Here is a 16,018-nt window from a genome sequence, read left to right on the forward strand (position 1 = left end):
ATGTCAAGAAATTTCTTCAAAGTCCCTATAGGCTGGGGCAAGGCAGTATGCAGTGGTATTTTCTCCTCGTCAGGAGTTGGTCAAGTTAAGTTCAATTGTGAGATAAGTAACTGGTGAATTCGAAGACCGTCGAGAAGTCATGATCGTCATCCTCTGCAGTGATCAGATATGTAAATTCCAATCTTCATTGGCATCTCTCTTCTGAGTTTAGTTTGATTTTTAAACAAGGGTGATTGATAAATCGGATGGTCATCCGCAGTAGTAAAGTCCAATCTTCATTGGCATCTCTCGTCAGAATTCAGTGTAACTTTCAGTTCCCTCCCAAAGGTTGTAACCGCTGGTGAGTGGCGAATCAGATGATTATTCCCCGTAGGGATCAAAATCTTTAAGTCCTATAGTTGTTGGCATCACTTTTAAGACCGGTGGTAACTGACACACCAGTGGTCGACATCCTCTCAGTTCCACTTTGGTTGGTAAACAAAGTAATCATGTTATATTTGGGGCATTATTAGAACAGTTTGTTTGTTTCTCAGCAAGGTTTTGTTGTTTCTCATCCTCCCAATGCACAGAATGCATTGAAAATGTTTGATTCTTGGAAGTTCTTGGTCAAGAATTCCTACTCCCCAACAAGTCTGATAGTTTGATTATTGAGAGTTCTTGGTCAATGATTCTTATTCCCTGGCAGACGTGCTTGTTGTCGAGAATGTGCATTCTCAAAGCAGAATTTGATTCCCAGTTGATGGAACTTTCTCAATCCCTAGCAGAGTTTTGGTCGAGAATTTCCCTATACCCTAATGGAGTTTCCTTATGGATACTTTTTGTTCAAGATTTCTCATATCCTAATCAGAAGATTTTTTTTCCTCGCTGAGATAATAACCCGTGGTTACTGGTTATTCATCTAATCCCCAGTCAAGTAACTTGTGGTCACTAGCTACTCAGTTTACTCCTTCATCTAATCCCCAGCCAAGTAACTTGTGGTCACTAGTTACTCAGTTTACTCCCTAGTTAGTAACCCTTGGTAACTGGTTACTCAGCTTATGATACTTTACGCAATTATAGATTAGTAGAAGCTATTGTTCGGTGGTTTCCTTGAATATCCTTTATTTTCAAATAAAATCATGCATCATAGCATTGCATCCACCCAAATGTGTAATTTCCATTCATCTTGGAATATTATTCTTAGAAAAATTCAAAAATGCATCAAAGCATAAGCCAATTCTGTGCGCTTTTCCCTAGTGATATTACTCCAACTCTTGGTGTACCCATAAAGTTTTGAACCTACAAATGTCCTTTGACTGTCCTCGAAGTTTTATTTCAAGTCCAATTGTCATTGGTGTTCTTCGAATCTAGTTCTCACTAGTTCCCTTTTAATTTAAGTCTAGTGTTCACTGGCATGTCTGGTGGTTATCAGAGTTTCTCAAGTCCAGTGGTTACTGGAATACCATTCAAATCCAATGTTCATTGGTAATCTTTAAAATCTATTGTTCACTAGTTCCCTTTTCACTTTAAGTTCAGTGTTCACTGGCATGACTGATTGTCATCAGAGTCTCTCAAGTCCAGTGGTTACTGGCATACCTCTCAAAACCCAGTTCTCGCCTGGTGGTCAAGCTCAAATCCAGTTTCATATTAATTTTATTTCTAAGCTAGTGTTCAATAGTTCATTTCCTTTAAGTCAAGTCCGCTACTTGTAGTTTTGTTTCTAAACACAACATTCTTAATATCTGGTGGTCACTAGTCCTTTTGATAAGTCCAATGTTTATTGGCATTCTATTCAAAATCAATGATTATTGATCATTTTGTTTAAGGCTTGTGGTTACTAGGTCCTTCTAGGTCAAGTCCGCTACTTGATACCTAGGATTCTTAGAGTTTTTATGGTCACAATCTCTTTTGAATCGAGAGTTTAATCACCTCTCTAAGCCCAGTGGTTACTGGCGCGTCTCTTTCAGGTCCAGTGGTTACTGGCATTCCTTGGTTAGAGTCAGTGGTTACTAGCTCACCTTGGTCGAGACCGATAGGTGTTCTTGAAGTCTGCTACTTTCTTGTCACCTTACTTTTTAGCCAATGGTTATTGGCATCTTTTTTAGTACTCTCGGGTCTGGTGGTCACCAATTCCCTTTAGATCGAGAGATTACTCGTTACCTTCATTCGATTCCCAGTGTTTCGCTAACGTCTTATGGGTAAGTTTAGGGGTTACTATTCCTTTTGATCGAATTCGTTTGTGATCCAGTTCTTTCCTCGCACATTAGTACTCTTTTAGGTCGAGATGATTACTCGTTACCTTTGCTTGATCCCCACCGTTCCGCTAACGTTCTAATGGGTAGGTTCAATGGTCACTATCCCTTTTTTTATCAAATTCCAATGGTTACTGGCACATCCCCTTAAGATCTAATGGTTAATGGAGTCTGCTTGAATCTAGTGGTTACTAGTCCCTTGGGTTAAATTCAGTTTTCATTAATGTCATGTTGCAAGTCCAATGGTCATTGGAACTCTTTGGTAAGGTCTAGTGTTCAACATTCCTTCTTTTTGTCACTCTTGACACATGCAAAGGATATCCAGATGGATAATGCTTTATTCACAGAAAATTACAAACGACAATTACCAGTATTGTTCCATTTTTATTTCTCTCATCAGAATATAAATTTTCAGGTTCTTTTTCCTCTTTCACCTTAAACACTCAAAAGTTGCCACTTTTTTTTCTAGCTTATCAGGTTTAAGAAGATTGAAGAGGGGCAGCTGTTGCACCCCAAAATTTACCCTCTTCATTCCTAAAATCATGATTGGTTTGCCTCTCATAAACATTCATTGCATTGTGGATGGATCAAGGTATTTTGGTTTTCTGAGATTTTATGAGCTCTAGAGATGTGGTCATGTTGGTAACAAATACATTGGAGGGCCTCGTCCCCTCAACTAATGGATTTCTTTATTCTTGGGGTTCCTCATGCCTCAAGACATCTCATTGATATGCTAGAAGAAGGAAATTTGTTGTAGAGAATCAATTGTTGAAGCATCATCCAAAATTAGGGTATTGATTGATTAAAGGGTTGGAGGCTTATGTGAGCCAAATCATTGAGGCATTATTCTCTCTTCATCATTTGAAGCATCCTTTGTGCAAGAAATTTGACAAAGTGTCTAGAATAATTAGGGTTTTGAGGTTTGGTCATTATTCTCCTAAGACAAGGATCTGAACTTGGGTTTTGGATTTAATCAGGATTGCTTGGAGTTTTGGAGCTATTTCTTTTTTCCATGATGTCTACGTGTTCTTAAGAATTCATGATGGAAGTATTGATCATCAATTTGGAGTGAAAAGGGATCAATGTTAGAATAGTAACAATAGATTGAATGTTTGGTCTCTATGGGTTTGAAAATCTTTTATATTACATTGATAAAATCTGTAAAATTATGGAAAGTGTCATACCCCAATTTTGTCCCTCCCATAGCATCAGTCGCATGTTGATTTTCAAGCACGAGTTTTGACTGCATTTTAATTCTAGTAGTATCATAGCATTTTGTCTGATTAATGTTTTTCTTATTTCATTTGCTATTCTATTGCATTTTTTATTTTACGAACGTCTTTTTAATTCTTTTTGTGTAATAAAAGTCAACAATTTGACTTTTCTTGTTTAATTAGAAATTCAATTCATTTAATTAGTCTTTTTGTTTAAATCTTTTTGCATCCATTATTTTATTTATCATTTTATTATTTGATTAAATAAAGATCTTATTTGATAATTAAAATATCATATTTTGATTATTAAATAGATATTATTTAATCTAAATAGTAAAGTAGAAATTTAAAATCTACATTCCTTTAAAATATTATATGAATCCTATTGCATTGTACAAGTCAACAAGAAAAAAACAAGAGCTATGATCTTCACGTTTTGTACCATCACCATCATCTTCAAAGAGCTGCATAAAACAACAAAAAACTACTCTGCTACCATACCATCCTGCTTAGAGCTGTCAAATAAGCCCCTTAATTAAAAACCCTAATTATTTGGTCCCATTAAAGCCCCAATATATTAAGCCCCTAATTATTGAGATTTATTTTGGGGCCTAAAATTTTAGGCCCTTTACATAATGCATTCTTTTTTGGCCCCATTGAGGGGGCCTTATTTTATTAAAAAAAACACAAAGACTTCATAATGAATCTCATTTCCTCTCAGAGTGATTATATGTCTAATGATGTAGTGATAATAATGTTAAATTTTCTACACATAGATTCACAATTGAAATACACATAGATTCACAATTTAAATGGATTTTTTAATTGTTTCGTTACTTTTATAAAGTCACTGTATATGAAAAGTCATGTTCTTTGACTTGATTGTAAAATTGAAATACTACTTAGGTTGTACAGTAATGAAGATGTTGTGTTGTATATTGTTTGATATTCAAGAAAAGGTCAATATATATATACCAAACCAAGATGAGCATCCCAGTTTATTGAGCATCCCAGTTTATTTAACTAAAAGCATCACCCAATAGCCTTAGACATACAAAACCAAACAATAGCCTTAGACAATTAACGTGTTTCATTTTTTTGCCATTTTACATAAAACTTGTCGATTCAAAGAGATACTATTTCAGCCCTCTATCTATCTCCATACAAATATATATATATATATATATATATATATATATATATATATATATATATATATATATATATATATATATATATATATATATATATATATATATATATATATATATATATATATATATATATATATACACACACTAACAAGTCACATAAGAATTCAATTTGAAATATTTAATACTTTTTAATATATTTTTTTACTTTTTAATATAATTTTTTTTTTTTAATATAATTTTTAATATATATATATATATATATATATATATATATATATATATATATATATATATATATATATATATATATATATATATATATATATATATATATATATATATATATATATATATATATATATCATTCATAATAAAAAAAGCAAGATGAGAACTTTGGCAAGTTTGCCAAGTGTCACCCTCTTATGCATTCTCATAATTTTTCACATTCTATTTATAGTAACTTTTATTGTACTTCTTTATATTTTAAGATTTTTTTTTAATTATATTTATTTATTATAATTATAATTATTCAGTTTTGGGAATCTAAAACACTTTCTTCCTCTTCATACGCAGTATTTACTGCTTGGACGGTTGGACTGTTGGGAAATGATTTTGTGCCTTGGAAACAACCAAAACACCTTCACCAAAATTGATTTGGGAAAGAGGAAGAAACAAGCCGTTTCACCTCTTCTCCCTCTCCAAATCACACCCACATCAAAAACCCCTCACCACAACTTCTATCATTTCTCTTCACTAATCAAACCACCATCACCCTCCATCTTCAACCACAACCATGATGTGGGAACGTGAACACGATGAACACCGTCACCACCACCACACCACCTCTCAAAAACCCGACCAAATCCCTTACCCTAACTCCTATCTCAACTTCGATTTCTTCTCGCCCCTCTCCAAACACAAGGTTCTCCAAACCCTCACCCTCTGTCATCTTCCTTAGGGTTTTCTTTTCTCAATTTAGGGTTTGTTTTATTTTGTTACTAATTTGTGATTTGTAGGATTATTACAAGATACGGAAAGTAGATTATGATACTGATGACGATGCCATTTTTTCAGATCGAAATCTCCGACAAAATCTCTATTTTCCGATTTCTCTTTTCGATATCTTCGTGTGATGACTCTCGGTTCCTCACGAATCATGGCTAATATTCCATCCACAACTTCCAGTAAGCTTCTGTTCCTGCTCAACTCCTTGCACGAAGTCAACTTTTGACACATAAATCCCAATCTGGTCCTTCGAGGCCTTATGGATTCTCAAAACAATGATGTAGGCAGCATTGTGAGAATTGTAGACATCTGCTAAAACATCTGCTACATTCTTGAAGATTCTACTTGGATCAATTGGTTTTTATTCGTATGATGACTTCATCAAATTTCACTTTTATTTGGGATCTAGCTTTGTCAAAATACAGGTTCTTAAATCTTATTTCGAGGAGCTCGAGAGTTTCCATATATCTATTATAGATTCAAATCCAAGCCTTCAAAATCGCAAGACTACCGCCGATTCACCTACTTCTACACCATTTCCATCTGATGTTGAGGATAAAGCAAACCCGATCTTCCAAGAGTTGCTTTCATGATAAGATATCCGTCCTTTCAGTAGTGCAAACACTAATCCGATTCAGTGAATCTTCTGTGAATATTTGAGGAATGATTATCTGTTCTCTCTGTTCTTATGTTTCTGATCTGAAAAACTATTATACTGTCTATGGCTAAATATTAATATCCCATCAATGTTTGTCTATTTTAACAGGGACAATTTGATTTCTGAATGACGATGATTTTTAATGCAGATTACATGAGATAGACAAAGAGAATGCTTTTTACGGTGAGAATGTGTTGTTTCACATTGCTCCTCTTTTATAATTTTGTCCATCATTCTTATTTCCTCTATGAACTCAATTTTATGATGAGAAAAGTTAACATTTCTAATGCATAAATGTTTTACAATTTTTCACTAGGGAGGCCATAAAGTGTTTTTTATGTTGTGAATAAAAATTCTTGGAACTTTAATTTTTGTGTGTTTGTGTTTTTTGAATTGTTGGAATATTTTGATTTGTATTTATTGATTGACTGTCGGTTCTGCAAATGTTGAATTTTTATCATTCTGATTTAACTCATTTTTCTTCCGCAAATGTTGCATTTTATCATTGTGGTTTAACTTATTTTTTCCATTTTTCCTTAAATGCAGAAAAATCATTTTGGTTGAGCTTTGCAAAGGCTGTGTTTTTATCATTCAAGTTTAACTATGCAAGGTGGTTGAGCTTTGCAAAGGTTGTGTTTTTATCATTTAGGTTGAACTATGTAAAGTTTATTTTTCTTCATTTATAACAATTTTTCTTCATTCATAATCGCACACTCTAGAAAATCATCCTAGAAAACAACCAGTTATGTATTCTTGAGGAGTGTAAGAGACCATGGACCATTGTAGTTACTGATTTAATAATAGGTGGGTGGAAGTGTGTCCAAATTTCTGAATCGACATATGTGAAATTGTGTATTCAAAGCTTGGACTCAGATGATTGTTTATTTTTTTTAATCTAACAATATTTTTACATATTTTATTCACCAGTTGAATATTTTCCTTTTTTCAGTGATCTTAAAAATATGTCGATCAGGATTTCATGGGTTTTTGCTTGGATTTTTCTAAAAATATGTGTTATCAGTTTTGTATAAAAGTGTCATGATTCCCTTATCTGTTGATAAAATGAATTAAAATAATTGAGCTATATTGATTCTCTTCATTTTTTTGGTTAAGATTGATTACTCCAATTAATTGATTAATAATTAAATGCACTTTGATATTTAAGATAATTACATTTTTTGGCTTAAAGATCATATTCTTCATTATCATTTTCTTCTTATATATTTATTTCAATGTTGAAGTTTTAAAATAAAATTTTATTATATTATTTAACATTACATGTACCTTTGTACAATTTTTTTTTCTGATAGAAAAATTCAAGTTTTATTAGGTGTAGTTTTGTATAACCACTCTAATAAGCATTAGTTATATTGATAGATAGTCTCATATAGACATATTTTTTATCCAATAGTCAATAAAATAAATATTAATAATTTGCTTATAATTGATCAATTAATAGAGCAACCAATTAATAGAGCAATTAATTAATATATTTAATATCAGTTTAAAAAAAATTGAACATTGAATAAAAATAGAAATAATAAAATAAATTTAAGAGAAACAAACACATAATCAATAATATTAAATTTTAATTTTATGTTGCTATTATTTGGTGTTGTTTATACCATAAAATTATTACTATATTGAGAAATTTCATTTTATTACTCTTTATAAAATTTATTATTTAATTTTTTAATATCATTCACATATAGTTACAATAACTTTTAATAATTATTGTTGTATTAAACTCTATAATTATTATTACCTTAAAAACACTTTAAAATTGATAACTATTTAAAAAAAATTATTTTTTAAGAAAATATTTAAAACCAAATGGACACATTTAATATTTCATACTTTCAATAAATCATTTAATATTTTATAAAATTTGTTATTTTAATTGTTCAAACTTTTTTTTATCTCTTACTCTTTTAAATTATCTCTTACTCTTTTAAATTTTAATATAGCGTCATTTTTTTTAATTTGTTTGAGACAAAACGAAGCAACACTTAAAGAATGATATAGAAAATATATTATAATACTATTTATTTATAATTTTAAAATAATATTTATAATTTTAAATTAATAATTATAATTTTAAATTTTTTTCAAATATGGAAGAACGAGAGATTTTAGAAATAAATGCAAAAATAAATAAATTGCTATAAATAATAAGTAATATGCATTTAAGATAATATTTAATATTTTTCATAATTAACTTCAAGTATATGTACAATGGGTCGATTTTTTTAAAAATGCTTTTTATTTTCAACAAATGTTTTTTTGTATTTTTGTTTATTGATAAATTGTGTTTTTTATATTCCATTGAATAAAATAACAATTAATACATTTAGTTTAACAAATTAGATTTCAACACAAAGAAATGTTCATTTTACGTTTTATAATCTTGCATTTAATAAGATTGTTCATATTGTTAAAGAATATTTTTAAATCTATAATATAAATGAGTCATTTACACTTCATTTTTTCACTCTTCAATTTTTTTAATAATTTTTTAACAATTTTCCTATTGGTTTGTTAAGTTTGTCAATAAAATCATACTCCAATTATTATAAGCATCAGTTTTTATAGCATTTTAGCTTACAATTTGTAGGTTCTACGAACATGGCAGGAAATCACATGGTTTATGTCTTAATCATTTATAGTAAGAATTTATTATCATAATTTGTCGTTAATAGTTATAAAATTAATAAATATTTGTCAAAATAAAATTATAACTTAGAAATGTTTAGATATTTATCTTATGTTTATAAAGAAGATATAGAGTTTGTCTTAATTTATTTGAAATAAAATTGAAGTTATTAAATTTATTTTTAATGTCAAAACTTAGTGAGTCAAAAATATTAATTGGAATTTATTTTAATTGAAATTATAATTAATTTAATTATATTTAAGATGAAATTATAATGAAGCCAAAAAAATATTATTTAAAAATTGATATAAAAAAAAGGACTAATCCATGAGTAAATTAATTGTCCAACTCAAATATTCATGAGTAATACTATGAATATGAATAGTTTAATTACAACACATAGATTTAAATTTTTAAACTTGAATTTTACATTCAATTTTAATTAATAATTTAAATCATTAATTAATTAGACGATTAAACTCTTTTTCTATGACAGAAAAATGTAGTAATTAATAAAAAATAGTCTTAATTGCAATTTTAGTCATCTTATTTTGTCTTTTTTTTTTTATTTTGATCCCCTATTTTAAAAACCACTATTTTAGTCCCTTTTAAAGTTTTCTGTGCAATTTTCGTCCTTCTATTTTGTTTTTTTCCGCAAAATTAGTCCATATTTTTATCCATTTTTCAACAGAAAACTCTACAGGAAGACCAAAATCGTGGTTTTAAAAATAGAGGGACCAAAATTGAAAAAAAAAAGACAAAATAAGGGGACTAAAGTTGCAATTAAGTCTAAAAAATAATTATATTTATTAATTTTATTTTATTAAAAAGCAATGACCATAAATAAATAGTAGGTATGTTAACTTTTTCTTCCATAATATTTTTATTTTGTTTTGAGTATGTTAACTTTTTTTGTTACATTTAATTAATAGTAGTTTGAATAAATTTATTATTTTATTTTTATGTTTTTAAACATATTTATTAATTAATTTATGATTATTATAATATATTGGACCGTTAAAAATAGAATAATTCGACTGCATATTTAACAAATAATAAAGAGGCCTAAAATAATAAATAGCATGCAATTATTAAAAATTAAAAGTAATTAAATTGAAGGTTTAATTGCAATTTTGGTTCCTCTATTATTTATTTTTTTGGGTTTTGGTCCCTAAATTTTAAAATTCTGAATTTTAGTCCCTTTATTTGGATGGATGATATTCTCGGAAGGTTCCTCTATTACTATTTTTAAGGATTTTGGCCCCCTTGCAGATCTAAAGGCAATTTTTAATGAAATTGAACTCAATGACATGTTCAACATAAATCTTAAATAAAATTAGTTTTTTGAACAGTTCACTGCTGAACTAGCACGGACACATCATTATTAACAATAATATTAGAAATGTCCAACTTATTTTATAATTTACAAAAAAATTTAGTTAAATGAACTTTTTTATGTATACTATTAATAATAATAACATTTTATCTATATAATAGTAGTCTTACTATAAATAAAATTTGTAAATTATAAATATTTTTAAAATATTTTTTTTACTTAGAAAATATTTAACCCGTGCCTCGCACGGGTCTAAGTACTAGTATATATATATATATATATATATATATATATATATATATATATATATATATATATATATATATATATATATATATATATATATATATATATATATGGTAAAATCTAGCATGAAGGCTCTACTAAATTCCCCACGGGTGGACCATGATATCAAACCGTTAGATTAAATACACTCATTTGTTTTCTTTAGACAATAACACACTAAATCATACCTCCATCCAAACTCTCTCACTGTGCCACTGCCAATTAATTTATCTGCATAGAAAAAAAACGGAAACAAGTTGTAAATGACTGGAAAAAAATTATTAAAAAATTAAAAAATATATTGTTCCAATTCTTAACTCTTTCATCTCTCACGTTTCCATTTGCATTTTTTACTTTTCCTTTGAACCTTCAATTTTATTTTAACTAAAAAATTGGTGATCAAAATAACCCTTAAACTTCTATAAAAGTTAAGGATCAAACCGATTAGAATGAATTATTTTAGTATCTGTAAAGTAAATGAAAGAGCAGAGATGAATGATTAAAAAGAAATTGAAAAAAATACAAAAACTTAAAAATCAAACACATCTTTCTAATCAATATCGTTCTCTCCTAACATGCATTCGTTGTCACTTATGACTTTGTTGCACGCATTGGTTGTCACTTATTACTTTGTTAGAGGACTCAGTTAATCATCTTTTTTCAAGTGATTACATAACATCCCTAATATGTGAAAAGGTTTTGACACTTGAATTTCTTGAATGAGTGTTTTAATTATCAAATTGCAATTTATTTGATTTGAAAATTTTACAGTTGTTTATTGCCATGAGAGTGGTAGAATGGAAGAAAAACCAAGATACCATTAATGGAATGGGTTTGCACGGAAACACGGCAACGGAGTGTAGATAGAGGAAAATGTAATCAGGTGTGAAAGGACTATAGTAAAATAGGAGAATCCAACGGCTCTTAGTTGTGGTACATGATGAACCACTTGTTTGCTGGTTCATTCTAGTCGGCACCTATATATATTTTTTACTTTTTTTAATTTTTAATTTAAAAGTTATTATTTTTTGAATTTTTAATTATTTTATTTGGGGCCTCATGGCCCTCTTTAAAATTTTGGGGCCTTTTAACTTTAGGGCTTATATATTTGAGGGCTTACTATTTATTAATTTTTTTTAGGCCCCTTAATTATGGGGCTGGGGCCTAAATTACTTAGCCCCTTAAATTGACACCTAATGCTAATGCCTGCACATTACATGCCAAACCTGCCAAATTTCTGTCCACCTTGCTGCTCCATACAGTCCTGTATAACTGTCCAAAGTGTTCACCAAATTGGCACCACAAAACTTGCATAACAAAAGGCATTGAATCAGTTCACCAAATAAGTTCAAATCCTCTCCAAATTCCCCCCAAATTCCCCATAATTCACCTATAAGACACCAGTTACAACACAAGCAAAAGGGTGAACAACCAGAGCACGGTAACGAAAAATATATCAAAACAAATCTCTGTAGATATCCCTCCAAACCATTATTCACACTCTTACTCAAATCACCACTTCAAATTGGCTTAAATAAACCTGCAAACAGAATCAAACACAAAAACACAAATTCTCACATAAACCTTCAACAACAGTTTCACCTCACCACTACAGAAAAAAAATCTCTCTAATTCTCCATTGAGTCATATCCTCCAACCTACAGCCTCACAACAACATCAATACTCAGACCTCAAACCCAACAAACAACTTCAGCTCCAACAACAGACACGTCGTTTATGAATCACGACCAACACAGTAAGCAGCGACAGAAGACTCAAAAGAAGAAGAAGCATTCAAGTTGAAGCAAGTAAAAATATACCTGGTTTTCGTTTTCATGGCTTTGTTCATTCGCATTTGAAGTTTTATTTTTGCTCTGATTATCTCTTGTAACCTGCTGCTATCGATCCAAATACATAATTTTGGGTTTAGGGCTTAATATGGGAATAAGGGTTTCATGTTTATTTATTTGTTGATGCTTGAATCGAGCGAAACCGAAAGAAATCGGAGAGAGCCATCGTTCGAAACCGAGAAATAAAGCCATGAAAGCAGAGAGGAGTTCCTTTTCTTCCTTCTCGTTGTTCGTTTCTCGTGAAAGAGGCAGAAAAGAGGAATTATGGTTCTCTTTTGTGAACCCAGGTTTTTTTTCGGATCGGGTCTGAACTGAACCGATCCAATCTCTGGCCCAATATATATATATATATATATATATATATATATATATATATATATATATATATATATATATATATATATATATATATATATATATTTTTTTTTATGGTATTTTGTTTTTTTAATTTGTTAAGTTCCTGGGCCTTACCTTCTGCTGGGTTTAATTCCCAATCTGGCCCAATAGCTTGTTATTTATTTTTTTCCTCTAATTTTTGTTGTTAGCTTTGGAATAAAAAAAGAAAACATAGTGAGAATTCTCTTAATTATTAATAGGAGATTAGGTGGATAATCAAAGTTTTTTTATTAACATCTTAGAAAAAAAATCAAAAGAAAATCTTTTAGAGTAATTTTCTTCCTATTTTAGAAATATCTTCAAAATAAAAAATAGCTTTTTAATCGAATCGAGTTTTGAGTTTTAATGGGTGAAAAAGGGTTTGTACGTACTTGTGCAAGTTGTTCTTTAAGCGTTTAGGCGATGGCCGTTAAGCCATTGTTCGAATGTTTAGACCCCCGTAAAAACTTCTCAAACTCAATTTAGCTTACCTTTCTCTACAAAACGCTTTTAACAATGGAATCGAGTTTAATCGATAATGGATAGTGAAGAAGGGTTTGTACGTACTTGTACAAGTTGTTCTTTAAGTGTTTAGGCGATGGTCATTAAGCCATTGTTTGAGTTCGTGGACTCCATTAAAGACTTCTTAAAAACATGATTTAGTTCTCCTTTTTACAAAACGCTTTCTTTTAACAATCGAATTGAGTTTAGTCAACAATGGATAATGAAGAAGGATTTGTACGTACTTGTACAAGTTGTTCTTTAAGCATTTAGGTGATGGTTGTTAAGCCATTGTTTGAGTGCGTGGACTACATTAAAGACTTCTTAAAACTCGATTTAGTTCACCTTTTTACAAAACAATTTCTTTTAACAATCAAATCAAGTTTAATCGATAATGGATAAATGAAGAAAGGTTTGTACGTACTTCTACAAGTTGTTCTTTAAGCGTTTAGGCGATGGCTGTTAAGCCATTGTTTGAGTGCGTGGACTCCATTAAAGACTTCTTAAAACTCGATTTAGTTCACCTTTTTACAAAACACTTTCTTTTAACAATTGATTCGAGTTTAGTCGATAATGGATAAATGAAGAAGGGTTTGTACGTACTTGTACAAGTTGTTCTTTAAGCGTTTAGGCGATGGCCGTTAAGCCATTGTTTGAGTGCATGGACTCCATTAAAGATCCTTCAAACTCGACTTGCCTCCCCTTTTACAAAACATTTTCGATTCACTAAATCATCTCTTTTTCTCGCCCTAGTGCGAATCTTTTCCATCATTCAAGAGGGGTTTGTACGTTCTTGTGCAATTTTCTATTTCAAGCATTTAGGCGATGGCCGTTAAGCCTTTGTTTGAATGTTTGATTTCTCTTAATAAACAACTTCAAATTCATTACCACATTTCGTCATATTGACTTTTCATTTCAAAACTCCTTTTCCTATAAACGAGACACTTAGTCAAATTCAAATGCAATTATACTTCCACATGTGAAGATCGAATGTCTTCCACTCGAATGCGATGATGGCCAAAATCTCGTCTTACTCTAGATTTAGTTATCCATTCTTGTAGTGATGCAAACAATCTCTTATCCATGTGTGCATAAGTATTGTTTGAATGCGATCGAGTACCTCTCGCTAACATCAACCAACAAATTTGTAGTTTTTATCCTGAACTACGATTGCTCTGACTTTCCCATTGCACGAGGGAATACGTAGGCACAAGATACAAATGTCTTGGCGAGCACAATAATAAAAAACTAAATTTTGTTCCTTTCTTTGTTTCTTCTAACTTAATAAAGAACGCAAGTAAATATTTAGCTAACAATCAATCACAAGAATAACTAAATGGGTCCTATCGAGTACGATGAAGGTTTGTGGTGTTAATACCTTCCCCTTGCTTAACCGATTCCCGAACCTTAATTTGGTTGTGATGACCATCCATTATCCATTTTTTTTATCTTTTTGGGTTTTATCGATATTTTCCCTTTCCTTCCTGGAATAAATAAAGTTCGGTGGCGACTCCGTTGTTGCACCCTTCCTGGTGCGATATTTTTAGGCCGGCCGCTACAGCTGGCGACTCTGCTGGGGATTACCTAAGAGAGTCAACCCTAGTTTAGTTTTTTATTGTATTATTGTTATCTTTATTTATTTGCTTATTTGTTTCCTTTATTGTTTGATTTCTTATTGTATGGTTGGAATATTTTGATTATTGGAACTTTATGGACAAAACTCTACACCCGAGCTCAAGAAACACATAAGATAAGATGATGGTTTAGTATTAAACTTGCTTGACGTAGTGTCAAGTGGGAGATACTAATACCCCACCTACAGTAGGTCATTTGAGAAGATGTCCTTGGTTAAGTAAGTTATTTACTTGGGCGATGATATTTTCAATTTGGATCGTTAACTCTTGGGACCTTTAGAAAAACCCTAAACCATGACTTTTTAGGAAATGGTGGTTTTGCACCCAAATTGCATAACGTAACTATTACTGTGGGTGAGTGCGAAAATCACTCTCAGAATATGCTCCATTTGAAAACGTGGTTGGATGGTAAGTTATTTGCTAGATGACTGAGTTTTCAAAAGGAGCTCGTAACTCGGAGAACCGTGTCTAGAGCCTTGTCGTAAAAAACCTTAGAACTATCCTATTGTGTGCCACTTTGTGCCGAGAAACAGAATCTTTCTGTTCCATATGATTTGAAATCCACTACATGTAAACCATACATAACATGACATCGCATTCATTTTTGCATAAAAAAATAAACAAAAAATTTCATGCATCCATATTCATACATACAAGTTGACAACTCATATCGTCTATCTTCATCTTCAAACAGTACGAGACTAGAGCCAACGTCAGAAGAAGAATGGCGGACCAAGAGCAACACAATGCTGAAGTCAAAATGGAGATTGAGGATTTGAAGTCAAGAATGACCAAGCTCACTAAGATGTTGCAAGCTCTGATTTCTAGAGGAGAACCACCTCAAAGGACTGTTACTCAAGAGGCCGCCGACGATGTTAAAGACCCCATTCCAGTTCAAAGGCCAGTTGTCGCTACCGCGAACAATGGAATCAGAGTCGCCATTAATATATTTATCCCATCGAGGGAAAGGAATACGAGATAACCTAACTCAGAATAAGAACAAGGTCTTTCGACCAGAGAACAGGGTACGGGAGTTGGTTATGCAAGGGGAAGGTGCTAGCACCCCTCACGCCCATCATACTCGATGGTATCCACCTATGTTTATTTCTATCTAAATGGTGT

The 16,018-nt window shown here is 30.9% G+C and overlaps 1 long non-coding RNA gene across 1 annotated transcript; it reads left to right on the top strand.

The window, feature by feature from the left end:
- Positions 1–5,176: 5,176 nt before the first annotated feature.
- LOC131594900 (uncharacterized) lies at positions 5,177–6,968 on the top strand. The gene is made up of 3 exons (XR_009281594.1): positions 5,177–5,521; positions 5,674–6,445; positions 6,809–6,968. It is a non-coding gene; the product is annotated as an uncharacterized LOC131594900 (long non-coding RNA).
- Positions 6,969–16,018: the final 9,050 nt, after the last annotated feature.

Source organism: Vicia villosa, linkage group LG4 (assembly GCF_029867415.1).
Source record: "Vicia villosa cultivar HV-30 ecotype Madison, WI linkage group LG4, Vvil1.0, whole genome shotgun sequence".
In the NCBI taxonomy this organism is placed as follows: Eukaryota; Viridiplantae; Streptophyta; class Magnoliopsida; order Fabales; family Fabaceae; genus Vicia; species Vicia villosa.